General features: G+C 42.0%; 1 protein-coding gene across 1 annotated transcript in view; it reads left to right on the top strand.

Annotated features, from left to right (window-relative positions):
- EPHB1 (EPH receptor B1) overlaps positions 1-14,734 on the top strand; it is a 353,248-nt gene extending 338,514 nt beyond the window's left edge. Inside the window, exon 17 of the transcript XR_010791585.1 lies at positions 14,495-14,734. The gene's annotated coding sequence lies outside the window, so the exon portion shown is untranslated. The remainder of the gene's footprint in view (positions 1-14,494) is intronic.
- Positions 14,735-18,626: the final 3,892 nt, after the last annotated feature.

Here is an 18,626-nt window from a genome sequence, read left to right as displayed (position 1 = left end):
AACTAAGCAGATTTACCATTTTGGAAGTTTGTGGAAACTATATGACATACTCCATAGTTTCTGTTATGGCTGCCATTAATGTCTGTCACTTAAAAAAGAGATAAGGCAGAAACATATGTGAGAAAGCTATAAATGTACATAAACTACAACAGCTTGATAGGACAATGCAAGGACTTTACTGGTGATTTACTAAAAGATCTAAGCCCCCCTTATTTGTGGCAGAATGTGGTGATTTAACTCTATAAAGGCAATTTGGAGCTATACAGAAGTGATTAGCAGAAAATTGAGTTCCAACCGCCATAAATATTTATTAGTTAGCACAGCATGTTGGACCTGAAAGCACCATGGTGTTACAAAGTAGCAACTTATTGGAAGGATTGAAGTCATGAGACACAAAAGACAGGTAAATGCTGAAATTAAAGTGTACCTAACTTTTCATAATAAGCTGCCTTGTGTATGTATGAAGAAGAACATTATACGTGGTGATTAAATGACTTGTTTCCTGCTACTTTCCCCCTTTTCCCCCTCTGCAGGCTATATCTGATTGAGCCTGATTCTATGATGTCTTCTATACACTGCACATGGGGAAAACTGTAGTTTCTGAACCCTCTCTATAGTACACACATAACAGCAGCTTGGAAGGCACTAGAGAAGAACTGAGCAGTGTAGATGTGATTTCAGTAGCTGTAAATCACTCCCCATTAGCTCCAGTAGCCATGTCTGTGTGAGTCTATCTCCCTCCTCCTAGCCTCTGTCTCCTCTTCATAGACTTCTATTGGCAGCGTGAGTTAGCACCCTCTTCCATCTGTTCTTTATCTTGTTATCTCTATTACTGTAGATGCCCATTTCACAACAAGCAGTGGACAGTGAATTATAGGAAGTGAGACCCCAAGTAACCAGCACTTTAGAGGAGCTTTTTTATGCACTAAAAGTCAATTTAGGTAAATAAAGTGATTTACACTTTTGCTTTTCTTATCTTGGCTTTCATATAAACAGAATTTCTCTGAATAGTCAGTTACCGTTTAAGAACACCCTCCAGTATTTATGAATTGTAGATGTCCTACCAGGGGCGTAACTAAAGGCTCAGGGACCTTGATGCAAAGCGTGAGCTGTGGCCACCCCCCCCCCCCCTCTATCTGTATCTGTACCCGTACCCATACCTAAACCATGCTGCACAGAGACATAACTTGAAGCTTCTGGGCCCCAATGCAAAACCTGTAACAGGGCCCCCAACTATAATGCTTTATTCATAGTGCTGGGCTCCCTATATGGAGAAGAGAGGCCTTATGGAACCCCTAAGGCTCCTGGGCCGGGGTGCAACTGCATCCCCTGCACCCTCTATTGTTATGCCCCTTTGTCCTACTATATATACTTTTATAGGAGAGTCTTTACTAAAATCTATCTCAGTATCTCACTATCTATCTATCTTGATACAAATGAGTTGTAGTGATATCACCAATCCTGGAAACATGGCTTCTTTGAGCAATCTCACATATTCTTAGCCTTAGTAATTACTTTCTGGGATATCTATAATGGATGAACATAAAAGGAGTTCAGAATAGCATCAGTTATTACCAGGTAAAGTTACCTTTCCCTTTTATAGAACAATCTGTTGGTGCCCTTCTACAGAGAGATAATTTTACCCAAGCTGTAGAATTAGGAAGCCAAATTCGGCTTGCAGCGTAATCACCACTTATCAGTGGTTTTTCATTGAGGTTATAAAGACACAGGCTGAGCATTCCAGTAGAAGTAATCACCCGGCACTTTACTGCAGATGATGAGGCCAGCTCCTAATGTATGCTAAATTACATAAACATTTATTTTCCTATTCACTGATTGTGTTTGTAGTGGAAAATAATTTCTTATAATAACAGTTCATGGAATTTCTAAGTAGCCCTTCACAAAGCCTCGTTGAATGGACTGCATCACCGCAACTCCCCTTGTGTTATCCGTAGTGTAATATTCATGAAATAAGTGCCCCCCCCCTCCCAAATTCAATGCACTGTCCTTTGTTTCCATTGCTAACATCAGGCAAATCAGAAAAAAACTTCTTGATGGTTCAGTAGATGGCGTCAGAAATACATTTTAATGGCTTCGTAAGCCATTATTTTAGTTTCAGCTTGATTCAATAGAAATCTCTAATTACGGTAACGGGCCAAATATTTTTGTGTCCATCAAGGAGATATTTATAGTCTTTGGAAGTAAACCATGACGAATTCCGTTCAATGACTACAAGCAGAGAGCTTGAAAATTGTGGAGAATTTATGCATAGAGAATGCTAAAAAAAATGATAGAATTTTTCACAATGCAGAAAATAAGCTTTCTTTGCTGAAAGTGAAAAACGATTAAAAAAATGGGACTTGAGGCTTTTTTACACGAGCGTATACCGACAGGTGTTTTCACGGCCAGTTGATATACGCTTCCATCTGAGCAGTCACCTCCTTCCCTCCACCTCACCGCCTCTCTGTCTCTCTCCTCCCCTCTGAGTGGTTTGCAATGAAAGTGGGTGGGGTGTGGGCGGAGCTAAGCTCCCGCCCTTTGTTCACAGCCAGCAATGGGAGTGGGCGGGACAGAGCGGAGCTTAGCTCTGCCACCGCCCCGCCCCCTCCCATTGCAAACGCCAGAGTGGAGGAGAGAGGCAGAGAGCCAGTGACTGGGAGGGAAGGGGGGAACTGCTTAGATGGAAGCGTATATTGGCCGGCCGTGAAAACACCAGCCAATATACGCTCATGTAAATAAGCCCTTATGCAGATGTAGCCACTTGAGGACACGGCTATTGTTTAGTTTTGTGTTCCGTCCTGCTTTCAAAAGATCATAACTTTTACAATTTTTCCATCAAAGTTGCTGTTCCCAGGACGAGTTGTATTCTTTAATGGTACTATTTAATGTACCATATAATGTACTGAAAAACATTTATAAATAATTCTAAATGGAGTGAATAAAGAAAAACAAAGCACAATTGTGCTTTCTCTTTTTTTGAGGTGGGGGTGGGGTTCTTGTTTTTGTGGGTACACACAGCAGGAGAAAATGACATGCAAACCCTATTCTGTGGGTCAGCATAATTACGACAATCCCAAATTTATATATTTTTTGTTGTACTACTTTTAGAAAATCTATCTTAAAAAAACAATTCTGTTGCCATTTTCTGACCACCATATATTTTATATTTTTCCATCAATGCTTTGATTCATCAGTCCATAAGACCTTCTTCTACTCGTCAGTAGTCCACTGGAGGTGCTGCGTGGCCCAGGCAAATTTTAATTTTAATTTACAATCTTAGCAGTGGCTTTCTTACTGCTACTCTACCTGTCAGACCTGCAGATAGAAGTTTTCCCTTCACAGTTGAAATGGAAACTTGATTATTTCTTGCTGCATTAAGCTGTGCTTGAAGATTTTGTGCTGTGAGGCGCTGATCACTCATACTGTTGACTCTCAAAAACTTGTCATCTGCCAGAACTCTTACTGTCAGGTGTAGGACACATATACTTCTAATTGTCTTTTTCTTGCCATTATGATAGCAATATGCTCTGACCTGAAGAGCAAAACTGTCCAATCCTGCCCTAGAGAGTGCTATAATGCGGTCTGTTCCAACACTGGCTATATACAATTTGAGGGTTTGAAAGTGATCTACAAAAGTTGGGATGCCTGTAGGAATAATTTGCATCCAATTTCAGACCATAATTTGCTTTCTGTGCTGCAGAACAGCTGTCCTTAATGTGTTCTCTGAAAAAGGCCATTTGGTTAAAATCATAAATTCAGACTATTGTTATGTTTTAGGTTAAAATGTCATAATATTTTTAACTTACTGTACCATTTCACGTTATTTGCTGGACTTGAACTGGAAAAAAATGAGGTGTTCTTAAACTTTTGACTGATCGTGTATTTCTGGAGGCATTCTATCAAGCTCTGTCACAGGCATGTCTTAATAGTGAGAAATACATGGCAGCCCTGGGGGCTTCACAACGCCCCAGGCTGCCATGACACCAGAACGCCACTTGGAATATTTAGATGACCATTGGGACATTTAAATGTTGCTGTCAGAATTGACAGTGGCATTTAAATGGTTAACAGCTGCTATTGGAGTTATCCTTGATCATGGCTATTATGGCCAGGTGTCAGCTGTCAAAGATGTTGCATGTTGCCAAAGGGTAAATATGAAAGGGTGCTATCCTGTCATAATTGGAATTGTTATTAAAACAGCCTACAATTTCGGATTCAGAAGTTGAAGATATGCTGTAAATGAGCTCCTATTGGGTGGTTCTACACTAGAGGGGCTGCCTAGGTTTAGAAAAAAGGGTTTGCAACATCACTTTTGTCTATGTCTGCTATTGTAGATCCTCTAAATGTAGTGAATGAGGATGACGTGCAATATTATGACACCCCATGGACAGATCTAGTGTGGTTTCTTGACAAAAGCAGACCTTTTTCCTAGTCCTTTTAAATTACTGCATAGTGTTTGGTGTGAGGACTACACTTCCCAATATGCAAATAATCACAAGAGACACTGAACTATCAGGGTATACTGGGAAATGTGAGCTAGGCAGCCTGCAAAAGTCTGCATGTGCTACTCTTGTTGCTGCTTTAAGTGTATGTCTACCAAGAAGTGTTGTCATGAGCATCATTGCTGTGTAGCATAGCTAGAATGTCCCATGTAGCTATTCAAAAGTCTTATGACAAAGCTGCTCAGTTGCCCTAAGCCATTCAGTGCCAAAGTGGTCCAGTGGATGGCAACCTTTAGAGAGACATCAGACCTTTCACAATGGAAGCGTCCCTTAAACATCTGACCCTGGAGTGCAACATAAAATCAAGTAAGCAAATCTTCTGTGGATGAGTTTCAGTGTAAATCCACATTAGAATGGGAAAATTGAGGGATCTGAGCGACTTCCAGCAAGCCATGCTCATCGGTGCTGGACTTGCCAGGCTAGAACTTTATATACTGCCCACTTTGTGTTTTTTTTGGTGTGATCAAGGAAACACCCAATGAAAGGGGATCCCGTGGACATAAATAATTCATAACAAAAGGGTTCAGAGAAAAAAGTCAAGAATCGTTCTGACAAATAGGCACTGCACAGTCAAGCACATTGCAGCCAAACACAACACTGGTGCTCCGGCTAACATGTCCAAACATACAACTTGTCATTCCTTAGCATGGATGGGCTATAACAGATGATCAGTTCCATTGTTGTCTAAGGGATACAGAAAGGCGACACTCCAGTGGGCAAAAGAGCATAAAAATTGGATCACCGAGCAGTGGAAATCATCACCGGGTCAGATGAATCGAGATTTCTGTTGGACCATGTTGATGGGAGGGTCAGAATTTGGCACAAGCAGCATGAATCAATGAACCCTTCCTGTTAGCTAATTAGAGCATGCCAGTACTTCCATCTACGGTAGTCAGCTCATGCAAGAAGCTTCCGGTCTGCATGGGCCAATATTCCAGTGGAACGATCTCAACACCTAGTGGAATCTATGCTAGAACAAAATGAAGGCCAAATGAGATACTACATGGTTGCCTCTAATAAAGTAGCCATTCATTGTACATGACGCCAATTGCGTGTATACAGAAGATTGCATAATTAATACTGTCCATCTAGTTTTCATGACTTATAACAGATGTCTCTTTATACCGCTGTTATAAAACTGCCGCTGTTTATGCTCCAGTCTTTATGGACATACAACATTCAGTGTCTTATTCCTCATGTCTGACATGACCAAACATGGCTTGTCGTTGATTGGAGAGCAGTTTCCTCTTCTTCATTTATTCTTAATAGCTTTAGTGTCTACTCTCTGACCTATCCCTGCAATATCTTTTCATTCTCCTTATAGTTGCTTCTTAACTTGCAGATAATTGGGATTTCCCTCCACCATCTGCCTCACAGTAGAAGAATGCTGAGGAGCAGCGGTTCATTCCATACAAGCTCAGTTACCTGCTCATCTCCTTGTGGCAATTAGTGAGCGTAGTCTGACTGCAGTGTAATAATAGGAAAATATCAGTTACATGGAAAATTAAGGTTGCAAAATTGAACATTCAATTGTCAGGAGGAAAAATAATTCTGCTGTAACAAGTCCGACATGACTTTTATCATACGGCAGTCGTGGTTAACTTCCATAACTCAGCATGTCATCATTAAGAAGACAGGTGTATTTTGTCTTTAGTACAAATCTACAGGTTCCTGAGTTCATCCTGTTCAAGACAGACTGTTTTGTACGAGGAACTGGCAGACCGGATATCTTAGTGTATACCCTATGTGCCGAAGAAGTGGAATCAATGTGCCACACAAAGACATCGTTAAACACAATATTGTGTCATTTTTAAGCATATTCAATTCTGTGGAGGACAATAGAGTGATCTAAAGAAGGTGTATTAAAATATGATGACAATATACAGACCCATCTTATCCACTACTATATACATACTGATCATATAGAACAATATAACTAGTTATCCAGTGGTGTAACTAGAAGTATTTGGCCTCCAATGCAAAATCTGTAATAGGCCTCCGATCTACCATGTGCCATTTTTCATAATGGTGTCTTCTTATGTGGCAGAAGCACCTATGGGCCACCTTAGGTACTGCAACCCAGGGGCAACTGTTCCCTCTGCACCTCCGGTAGTTACACCCCTGTAATGTCTTCCTTACTTCCGTTACATACTGTACGTTTGTCTACATGCATTTATGTTGCAACAAGCATTTCTTTTCGGAACGCCCCAACACTGTAAGTTGAAAAACTATCTATTTTCAGGCGTTCTTTATTTTAGTTGTATTCAACTATATATGATCAATTCTGTGTCCAGATTTTGAATGAAGCAGCTCCATTTCCCCATCTTCCCAGCATCATGTCCTGGCACAAACTCAAACACTAGCTACTTTACAACTACCAAGTGTACGGTAACCTGCTTGGTCCCCAGCTGCTTCACAGGTTGTCACACACTTGGACTTCATATGCAGTCTGATCTTTATTGCTGGCAACAGCACCAAAAGAACAATGCCCATCATCGATTTTGTGCTTCTGTGTTTACACAGAGTGGTGGAGGTGATCATTTTAGTTTGGATTCCCTTTCGCAGAACTGGAACTCTCTCTGCAAGACTGCCTCCCGACATTATCTCTGACCAGGCCAACACTCTGATAGACTCGACTCCTGCTTAGTGTTACTTGGCATCCTCCTATGTCCTCACATTGCCCCTACTACTCTGACATTCCTACAGTAAAATCCAATTGTTCTTCAACTGGCCTACAATGACCACCACATTAACCCATTACTGACCCCCCCATAGTGTTTTTACATCCTGGTTTAGTGGGCTTTAATCCCCAGTGCTGTAAACACAAGCTCGTTCTGGGGATTAAAGCCCTTCAGGCTGTGGACGTGATAGCTCCATGCTGATGGTTACTGGAGGTAGCCAACAACCTGGAACTGTCAGGGAGAACCGCGAGAAGCCCCCTTCCCCCCAGGTCACACTATTATCGGTATCCAATAGATACCGGCGATTGCATTAAAGTGAATGAAAAGTTAAAAAAGTTTAGTATTTAGCTCCCTTAATGGATTGGATCCGTGAGGGGAGCTAAAAATACTCACCCCCATCCTCCGCGATGTCCTGCGGCATTCTGATGCCGACATCTGCGAATGTTCGCAAGACGTCATTATGCAACGCAAACGCGCAGAGGGATGGGAGGCCCGAGAAATTTAAAAACTCCCTGCTCCCGGCTAATATGAGTAGCCGAGAGCAGGGAGCTGTCACCAGGAGCTGCGGTATGCTGTTGCCAATCACATGATCGCTGTTATCCAATCGATAACAGTGATCATGTAAAATAAAAAAAAGTGTAAAGAAAAAAGGAAAAAAGTTTGTTTCATTTCCCCTCACGGATCATATTCATTAAGGTAGATGCAATTACGTACCTAAGGCCCCCAAAAGAGTAGACGCATGCGCAAAAGCCACGGATTATAAAAAAGCCACGTAATTTAAAATCTCCCCGTTCCTGGCTACCAAGCATAGCCGAGAGCCTGAAGATCTAATGGGTGGCCACAGTACATGTTCCCTGGTCACGTAATCGCCGTTATGTAATGTGCAGGAAAAAAAAACTGTCTTTAAAATGACATATTTGCAAAAATATGAAATTTTATTTTTTCTCCTCTAAATTGCATTAACTCCTGAAAAGAAACTGTGGGATCAAAATACTCCTGACCCACTTCAGTGAATACATTAAGATGTGTATTATTTAAAATGGGGTCATTTGTGGGGTTATCTATCATTCTGACACCTGTGAGCCTTTGCAATCTTGGCTTGGTGCCGGAAAACAAAGTGTTCCTCAAAATGTTGATAAAATGTTAAATTTGTACGTCTCCTAAATGGTTAAAAGAAAACTAAAGATTTTCAAATGTGCGTCCAGAATACAGTAAACAGATGGAAATATATACCTCATCAAAAACGTGTACAGTATGCTTGCACATATTTGAGATATTGCAGTTGAAAATGTGAAAAAACAACAATTTTTTCAAAATTTTCATATATGTTTTTATAAATATACACAAATTCTATCGGTCTATTTGTACCACCTAAATGAAATACATTATATGTAGAGATGAGCGAGCACCAAAATGCTCGAGTGCTCGTTACTCGAGTCGAACTTTCAGTGATGCTCGAGAGTTCGTTTCGAGTAACGAACCCCATTGAAGTCAATGGGCGACTCGAGCATTTTTGTATATGACTGGTGCTCCGCTAAGGTTTTCATTTGTGAAAATCTTAGTAAATCACCAAAGTCATGTAAAAAACACAGAAATGGATAGGGCAGGCGAGGAGCAACATGCAGGGCTGCATTTCAGGCTCCGAGGTCTCACTATTAAGTCACAATAGTGGCAAGAGTGAGACCCCCCCCCCTGCACTGTCAGCATTAAGATCGTTCTCCTCTGCCACAGCTGTAACAGCTGTGGCAGAGGAGAACGATGTTAGCCCATTGAATTCAATGGAGCCGGCAATACAGCTGGCTCCATTGAAAGCAATGGGCTGCCGGCGAGTGCGGGATGAATTTTCGGGAAGGGCTTAAAAATATAAGCCCTTCCTGAAAAAGAAAGATTTTAGTGTAAAAAAGAATAAAAATGCAGGCATTCTCTTCAATGGAGCCTCTGCTGCTGCCGGCGACTCCATTGAAGACAATGGTCCGCTGGCACTCCTGAATTCTTTGCCAGGGAAAGGCTTTACATATAAGCCATTCCCTGGAAATGAATTAAAAGTGATTTAAAAAACAAAAAAATAGATACTCACCTCCCTTCAGCTGCCGGGGCACAGCCGTGTCTTCTCCTGCTATCCCCTGCACTGTGGTGCTGAACTGCTGTCATTCAGCTGAGAGCTGCGCTGAGCCAATCAGAGGCAGCACTCACTCACCCATTCATGAATTCATGAATGGGTGTGAGTGAGATCTACCTCTGATTGGTCAGGCTGTGACCAATCAGAAGCAGCTCATTCAGCAGGCGGGGATTTTAAATCCCCGGCTGCTGAATACTACAGAGAGCAGTTCAGGAGAACTGCCAGCTGGCCCCAGCTGAACTCCGTCTGCCGGGACCAGGTGAGTATATATATATTTTTTATTTTTACACATTTCTGGATGAATTGCAGGGAAGGGCTTATATATTTAAGCCCTTCCCGAAAATTCATTGTGCGATCACCGGCAGCCCATTGCTTTCAATGGAGCTGGCTGTATTGCCGGCTCCATTGAATTCAATGGGCTAACATCGTTCTGCCGGAACTAGGTGAGTATATATTTTTTTTAACTTTTTACACATTTTAGGATGATTTTCAGGTAAGGGCTTATATTTTTAAGCCCTTCCCGAAAATTCATCCCGCGCTAGCCAGCAGGCCATTGCTTTCAATGGAGCCGGCTGTATTGCCGGTTCCATTGAATTCAATGGTCAGTGCTCGTTTAATCGAGATGAGCACCGCGTGGTGCTCGTCTCGAGTAACGAGCATCTCGAGCACCCTAATACTCGAACGAGCATCAAGCTTGGACGAATATGCTCGCTCATCTCTAATTATATGGCGAAAAAAACAATGTCAGAATGACTTGGATACGTAAAACCTCTACAGAGTTAATCTACGTTAAGGTGACAGATGTCAGAATTCCAAACTTTGGCCTGGTCATTAATGCGCAAACAGGCTTAGTCACGAAGGGGTTAAAATATTGTTGAGCAAACTGAAACAATTGAACTCTGCTATGGTCAAACTTTGCTACAAATTTGTTTCAGCATGAACCTTCCAGAAACTTGGGTGATTCATCTTTGCCAAATATTCTTTCAAACTAATTAGAACAGAACTGAACACTGTGACAGCACTGATGTGTTTAGCAATGATGGCACTTGCCGCGGGGAGTAAATAATCCCCTGCACAGCTGTGGCGAAGGATCAAGCTGTTCTCCTATTGCTGTCAATAGAGCCGCCTCTGCTGCCAGCGGCCCCATTGAAAGCAATGAGCTGCCAGCAACCCCTGTAGTGATATTCGGGGAAGGGCTTTAAATATTAGCTCTTCCCTGAAATTCATCTCTAGCATATGTAAAAAAATGAAAAAATATATACTCACCTCTCCGCCGTTGTCGAGACTCAAGCACGTATAGCCGCTTGGTCCCCCTGCACTGCTCTGAAGCTCTTTCAGCAGGCGAGGATTTAAAATCACCGCCGGCTGAAAAGGCTATGTCTGATTGGCTGAGTGCTCAGCCAATCACAGCCAGTGCTCAGCCATTCATTGAATTGTGAGAGGTGAGTATATATTTTTGAAATTTTTTACACATGCTATGGATAATTTTCATATCAGGGAAATATTTAAGGCCCTTCCCTGAAAATCACTGCAGGGGTTGCTTGCAGCCCATTGCTTTCAACGGGGCTGTTAGCGGCAGCCCATTAAAAGCAATGGGCATGGAGCTTCGTTCGCATGTGTTTTGGCACATCCATGGATGCGCAAATGCAGGCTCATGTGAACGAGGCCTAAGTGAAAGCTCCATTTTTCCATTTTAACTATATTTTCCTGTCGCCATCCGAAGCCTGCGAATAGCTTGATACTCTTAACTTATTATCTGTTTATCCCACTTTACGACAGAGAGAATGTCTATTCCTTTATGTCTCAAGTTCAGGACGTGCAGATGAACACTGGATTACTCAGTGTAACACTTCCATTTCCTGTCTACCACCTCTCTGTTAATATAGAGAATTATTCAGGATTTGTCACACTCAGTATGAATCCCCCCCACCCGTCCACCAGCCTTTTCTCTCTGCTCCTCGTGTGCGTACATATGATTGCATAGATATATAAATATAAACTCATTTCACAGCAATTAGCATAATAACAACCTGGGTATACAAGGATTCTGTGCCTGTCACAGTATTAAATATATCTTAGCAGAGCGGGACACACCTGGGATTCATGGGGAGAAAGTTTAGATGATGGATAGAGAAATAGAAATCTGCCTTTTTATATGATAAATTCACACATCTAAGGATATCGCCATCTATTAGGAGTTACTTAACAAGTGCCGCAGGTTCAGATCTAGACAACCTGTGTCCGCTGGTGCAGAAGTGCCGGCGCCCTGTTCTAGAATTTCACATGGAAGGACGGAACACGCAGCATTTTGTCTCGGAATAGTTTGAAAGTTCTAAGTTTCTGTTCACATTTGGGTTGAACATTCAGTCGGAGGGTCCATTATGTTTGCCGGATAAAGCTGAGGATCAGCAGGAGTGTTTCCGGTAAAGTGATGGACACCATGACAAGTTGACGGATCCCCTTATAACTCAGTGGGAACTGTCAATAGTGTCCGTCACAGTTCTCATTTACGATATGCATATGCATGGACGATTTCCCGTAATCAGGTCCCGAGCTTGATTAAAGGTGAAATTGCCCATTCACATGATTGGGAGCTGTATGTTGCTTTAAAAAAGCACTGCTGCTGCGGGAGGTGAGAGAGGTGAAGGAAAGCCCTGGGGGAACCCCCTTCTCTGCGGGGCTTCCCTTCATCTCAGCGGGGCTGGAGGGATATCCCCAGCAGTGGTGAGACCGAAGTTTGCTTGCAGGGGAAAGTAAGGGATTTCCTAATTGCCGGGGATTTCCCCGGGGCTTTCCTTCACCTCTCTCTGTCCCCGCTGCGGGGAAATGCATGAATTATCGTTTTGCTGGCTGCCGCTCATAGTCCCCCATAGGATTCTATGAAGGCTTTTGCACTTTGTGCACCAAAGATGGGTCAGGATTAGAGATGAGCGAACCTACTCGGACAAGCCCCTTTTTCGCCCGAGCGCTGCGATTTTCGAGTACTTCCGTACTCGGGCGAAAAGATTCGGGGGGCGCCGTTGGTGAGTGGGGGGGTTGCAGCGGGGAGGGCTCCCCCCTGTTCCCCGCTGCTTCCCCCCGCTCCGCCACGCCTCCCCCCGAATCTTTTCACCCGAGTACGGAAGTACTCGAAAATCGCGGTGCTCGATCGAGTAATTACTCGAAACGAGTACGTTCGCTCATCTCTAGTCAGGATCTATCTTTTTACACAGCAGGGAATTTCAGTTGTGGGGTTTCAGTCTTGCATGTCTTATTATTTTGGGTGCAATTTTTTAAATTTTTTATAAATTTTTTTTACACGCCTAAAATCTTTCCGTCTAAATGTTTCCATAGTAATCCATTGGCTTTGATAGTTTTTTTGCGCTTGTAACTAAGCTGCGCTAACATGATCGTGTGAATGAGCCCTGAATTCCGTTTTTCTGCTCCTTTGATGAAAAAAGTACAGATGCAGATATGAGCAGAACCTGGTGGACAAGGCTGCGTTCGATCTTCAATGTCCCTCGGCCAGTCTTTAAATGTTACCTTAACCCTTTGCAATCCAATTTTGGATTCAGGGTTTCTAGGGGGCTTTCTCTTTCTGCCATTCTACAATGACGCCATCTGCTGGCTAGAGCCAGTACTGTGGTATGGGACATGCTGGAGAGGCCCCCCGACAACAGAGCGGCCTGTAATCTACAGTAAAAAAAAACCCTGCCGGACGTCTTCTGACATCGGAGCTGTACAGCCTTCAATCAGAATGTCTTTAGACATCAGACAGTGGATTGGAAAGGGTTAAGGATTCCTGCAGACAAACGTTTTTGTGTGCACAAAAATCGCGTGTGCAAACTGCAGACAGTAGAACCCATTGATCTCAGCGGGTTTCCTTACATTCTGCGTTTTTGCGCTCAATTTTCAAGTGCACAAAAATATACGTGACATGCTGTATTTTGGTATGCATTTGCGCTCCCAAGGTACTACGAGCATCCCGTCTGCACAACATCACACACTGAACTGCGCAATTTCATGGTGGTAATTAACAACACTGGGGACTAATTAGGCTGCACAGCTGTTTAAATAACGCCAATGTGTACAGTCCCTGCAGCGCAAAAAAAAAGTAGAGTAATTGGCGATACTGCGTCCGCAAAAGCATGCACTAGTGCTCCCATTTACAGTTCAATCATGTCATGCTATCGCGAGAGTATATACACCTAAGCTCATCTACAAAAGCCCTAAGGCTGGTCTCACATGGATGCAAGCACATTTTTGCGCACATTTGCAATGCATATTTGCGCAAGGACCATTACATATTTGCACATGTAAGGGTGAAGCCACACGAACGTATATCGGCTCGGTTTTCACGCCGAGCCGACATACGTTGTCCTCATGTGCGGGGGGGGGGGGGGAGGCTGGAAGAGCCAGGAGCAGGAACTGAGCTCCCGCCCCCCTCTCTGCCCCCTCTCCGCCCCTCTGCACTATTTGCAATGGGGAGAGGTGGGAAAGGGGCAGGGCTAATTCTCGGAACTTAACCTCGCCCCCGCCCCGCCTCTTCCCATTGAAAATAGTGCAGAGAGGTGGAGAGGAGGCAGAGAGGGGGGCGGGAGCTCAGTTCCTGCTCCTGGCTCTTCCATCCTCCCCCCCCCCTGCACAGGAGGACAACGTATATCGGCTCGGCGTAAAAACCGAGCCGATATATGTTCGTGTGACTTCAAGTGTCTGTATTATTGTACCTTTGCGTGCACAAAATGTGCGCATTTCTGTGCACAAAAAAAGCAAGCAAGCATTAAAATGAGTAATTAAGTTAATTAGTTTAGTACGTGCTAATTTCGTGCAGGAAAATAGAGCATGCTGCGTATATTTTTGCGCGTACGAAGTGTGCACGTAAAATATGTGCATATGAACAAACCCACTGAAATCAACTGTTTGTATTCACTGCGTATTCGAGATAAACGCAAAACACTGCGCAACTACGTTCATGTGATACAGCAAGAGTGCGAAGGGACTGAACACATTGTATATTGTATTTCATGTCTTTCATGAGTTATATTTTGCCGTATGGGACATAACCTACAACATGTTCATTGACTGCAATGCTGTCAGCAATAATTCACTGATATCAGAGTTACTGCCAGCTAGCTGATTAGTTAAAAGACACGTATATTAATTATGCTGTAATCAGTATTCTAATTAATCATTCTGATGTCTTTTCCTTGCAGGGTCCGGCCCAGTGAGTATTTGCTAGCAATTGATGTCACCAAATGATGCAGAATTACATGCCTACCCTTAAAAAGATTAAATGGATTGGTCTTCTTTGCCCGCTCTCTGCCCTCTTGCCCCAACCTTGCTTCCACGACAAACCCTATAGCTGTATATTTCTGTAAGTTCCTGCATTGTACAATTACCCCCTTCAGAGATTTGTCACCTGTGTTCAAAATGTTGGAGTTTGTAACAGTAATTTCAAAGAAGAGAAAAATATTGTATTAAAAAAAAGAAGAAAAAGATCTAAATTGCACTCAATAAAAATGAATTAAACCACACGTTATGGATTATTTTCTTTGGGTTATAAGGTAATTGTTAGGGTATGTGTGACTGTGTAGCAAAACAAAAGCATAAAAAAAATAATGTCTCTCCTACTTCATACTGCTGGTACTTTGTTCCATTGAGACTCTTCACAGCATGTACGAGATCTCAGAAGAATAAGACATGAAAACACAAAAACAAACCGCAACTAATTCTTGCATTCTATAGTCCCAACACAGTGTATGGTTGTGTTTTGACAATATCATCTCCTTTCTAGAGAAACGGGAAAGCGGTTTAATTGGCGGCAAATGAGAAGCATATCCAAGGACACTCGATGAACTAAGGCGTAATACACAATATAGAAGCAATTAAAACCCTATTCCCTTTTTTTCCTTCTGTACCCCCCTCAAATCTATAAATAAAGAGTTTATATATATATATATATATATATACATATATATATATATATATATATATATATATATATATATATATACATATATATATATATATATATATATATATATATATATATATATATATATATATATATATAAAAGCAGTAACATTAAAGAGGTTGTCTGGAACTTTTGTAATTTTTTTCTATTAATGACCTATCCCCAGGAAAGGCCTTCAATAGATAATTGGCTGGAGTCTGCTATTCAGGTTGCCCATTGATCAGCTGATTCCCAGCACGTCTGTCAGTGCTGACAGTCCAGAAAGGAGATCACACTGTGCATAGTGCCATGGCCTGGGTTAGTATTGTATTGAATTCAATGGGAACTGCAGCTGCAATACCAACGCAGGCCACTCACTATGTACAGCGCAATCTGCTTCCTGCACTATCCATACTGACGGATGTGCTGGGAATCAGCTGATTATTGATGATCCTAAGTGATGGATCCCCAACGATCCTATCCTGAGAATGCGTCACCAACAGAAAAATCACAAAAGTCCTGGACAACCCTTTTAATGTATAGCAAACAGTATAATTTTGGAAAGATTAAAATTCAGTTTCCATGCAACTCCACAAGGTGGTAACAAAGAGTCTTTTTGTTCATTTAGTTTGTGGTTTATTTAGAGGCAGAATTGCTATATGCTGCACCTGAATTTATATCTAGTTTATGTGTTTGAATATTTCTCTATTATGTTATAGTTCAATCTTAGGATTCCCTTTGGCAAATTTACATTAACATCCTTGCAAATTCTCTACTACAACAGTTTTTAAAGACTCCTTTCTATTTACAAATAAATTATTGCATCCGAGCAGGGCGCAAAACACCTAATATGAATGGGACCTAATATATTGTCCTATGAGGACGGATATATACACAATATAGTAGCATGGACACCACAATACAGTTATAATTAAACCAAACAGTGGAGGAATGGGAAATCTGATCCTAACCTACTAATGCAATGAGACCTACCTAAAAGCAGGGTAGTCACCCTGAAGAGGGCGGCTCCACGTCCGGAACTTCAGGCGACTCTGGCTCTCTCTGGTTTGGAAAAAGGATAATGTTTGCTACAATAAATAAGAATGTATAGTATATAAAGTATAGATGCTAACCCCTTAGTGGCAAAGCCTGTTTGCACCTTAATAGCCAACTACATTTTCAGGTTTTTTCCATTGTCGCATTCCAGGAGCAATACATTTTTAATTTCTACGTCAACATAAGCCATACAAGATCTTGTTTTTTTGCGGGACAAGTTGTATTTTTTAATGGCATCATTTTTAGGTACTTATATAGTATTGTGCAACTTTTTTTTAGAGGGATTGGTGAAAAAAGAGATTCTGCCATTGGCTTTTTGGATTTCATACTTACGGCATTCAGCATGTAAAATAAATAATGTGATAATGCTATTCTCTGGGTCAGCACGATTCTGGCGCTACCAAGTTTGTACGTTTTCTTTTGGTTTTACTATTTTTGTACACAAAACATGTTTTTTTCCTTTTAGGATTTGCTTTTTTGTTGCCGCATTCCAAGAGCCGTAGCATTTTTATTTTTCCATCAACAGAGCTCTTTAAGGCTTGTTTTTAGCGGGATGAACTTTAGTCTTCATTTATCCAATTTTTGGCAACATATTGCTTTTTTTATTTCATTTGTTTCTAGGGTCAAGATTAACAAAATATGCAATTCTGGCACGTTTGTATTTTTAACAGCGTTCACCGTGCAGTATAAATAATATGTAAAATTAATTCTGCAGGCCGGTACGATTCCGTCAATACCAAATTTATATAGGATTTTTTATTCAACTTTTTTTATATTTGTTGTTTATCATTGCATTCAAAAAACCCAAACATTTTTCTGTCAATGGTGGTGTGAAACTTTTTTTTTTTTGTAGGGAAGAGTTGTACTTTTTCTTGGCACCATTTCTTGATCCATGTGATGTATTGATCACTTTCGACTCCATTTTTTGTAAGGCGAAATGTGTATGGCGAAATCTAGCTATTTTCGTCATGATGTTTGTATTGTTTTTTTCCTGCTGTGCACTTTATGGGTTAAATAATGTATTAACTTTTTACTGGGTCATCATTACGAATGCAGAGATACCACATGTGTTAGTTAATCATTTTTTACATAGCTTGGGCTCATGCGCACAAGCATATGTGTAAAACTGGCCATGTGGACCTACAAAGTGTGATTGCCCCCAGCGTACAGTTGTCTGGTGCTGCCCTACAAGCTGGTTGCTGGCACGCTGTACAACTGCATGGGTTGCACATAGCTTAGGTCAACCATGAGAGCAAGCATATACTATAAGCCTTGCCAGGAAGAGAACTTTTTTTGGAGCTGTAGCAGGGCATGACATTGCTTGATGACAGACTTAATACAGTCTAAGATTTCAAATGATAAGATGACTTCTATCAATACATGTGATTATATCAGTAATCAATGGCTTCATTGCAACAGTCATCCACAACTAGCTCTTGACTATTTATTATAAGGTATAAATAGCATACTATATATGCTTCTATGTAGAGCAGCAGGATATCCAAGGACACAGAACAAGGAGGGCAAATAAGATGCATTGCAGGAGTGAAGGTGGGGTGGCAGCCTGGTGTGGCTATATGTTACCGTTAGGGAACCTATTTATTTACTTGTGCATAAATATATAGAGGAAGAGCTATTAAGACCAGCGTTTCGCATTTCTTCATTTACTAGGCGCATCTTGGCTTCTCCAAGTACCCACACAGAAATCTATGCAAGCTTAGATCTGGAGTAAATCTCTGATATAACATAGTAACATAGTATGTAGAGATGAGCGAGCACCAAAATGCTCGGGTGCTCGTTACTCGAGTCGAACTTTCCGCGATGCTCGAGGGTTCGTTTCGAGTAACGAACCTCATTGAAGTCAATGGGCGACCCAAGCATTTTTGTATATCGCCGATGCTCGCTAAGGTTTTCATTTGTGAAAATCTGGGCAATTCAAGAAAATGATAGGAACGACACAGCAACGGATAGGGCAGGCGAGGGGCTACATGTTGGGCTGCATCTCAAGTTCCCAGGTCCCACTATTAAGCCACAATAGCGGCAAGAGTGGGCCCTCCCCCCTCCCTCCCAACAATGTTTACTTCTGAAAAACCCTCATTAGCAAGGCATACCTTAGCTAAGCACCACACTACCTCCAACAAAGCACAATCACTGCCTGCATGACACTCCGCTGCCACTTCTCCTGGGTAACATGCTGCCCAATCCCCCCCGCACGACCCAGTGTCCACAGCGCACACCAAAGTGTCCCTGCGCAGCCTTCAGCTGCCCTCATGCCACACGCTGGCCTCATAGCCACACCACCCTCATGTCTATTTATAAGTGCGTCTGCCATGAG

The sequence above is a fragment of the Eleutherodactylus coqui genome, chromosome 1 (genome assembly GCF_035609145.1).
Source record: "Eleutherodactylus coqui strain aEleCoq1 chromosome 1, aEleCoq1.hap1, whole genome shotgun sequence".
Taxonomy (NCBI): domain Eukaryota; kingdom Metazoa; phylum Chordata; class Amphibia; order Anura; family Eleutherodactylidae; genus Eleutherodactylus; species Eleutherodactylus coqui.
Note: the sequence above shows the minus strand (reverse complement) of the source record. Positions and strands in the feature narration are given on the sequence as shown.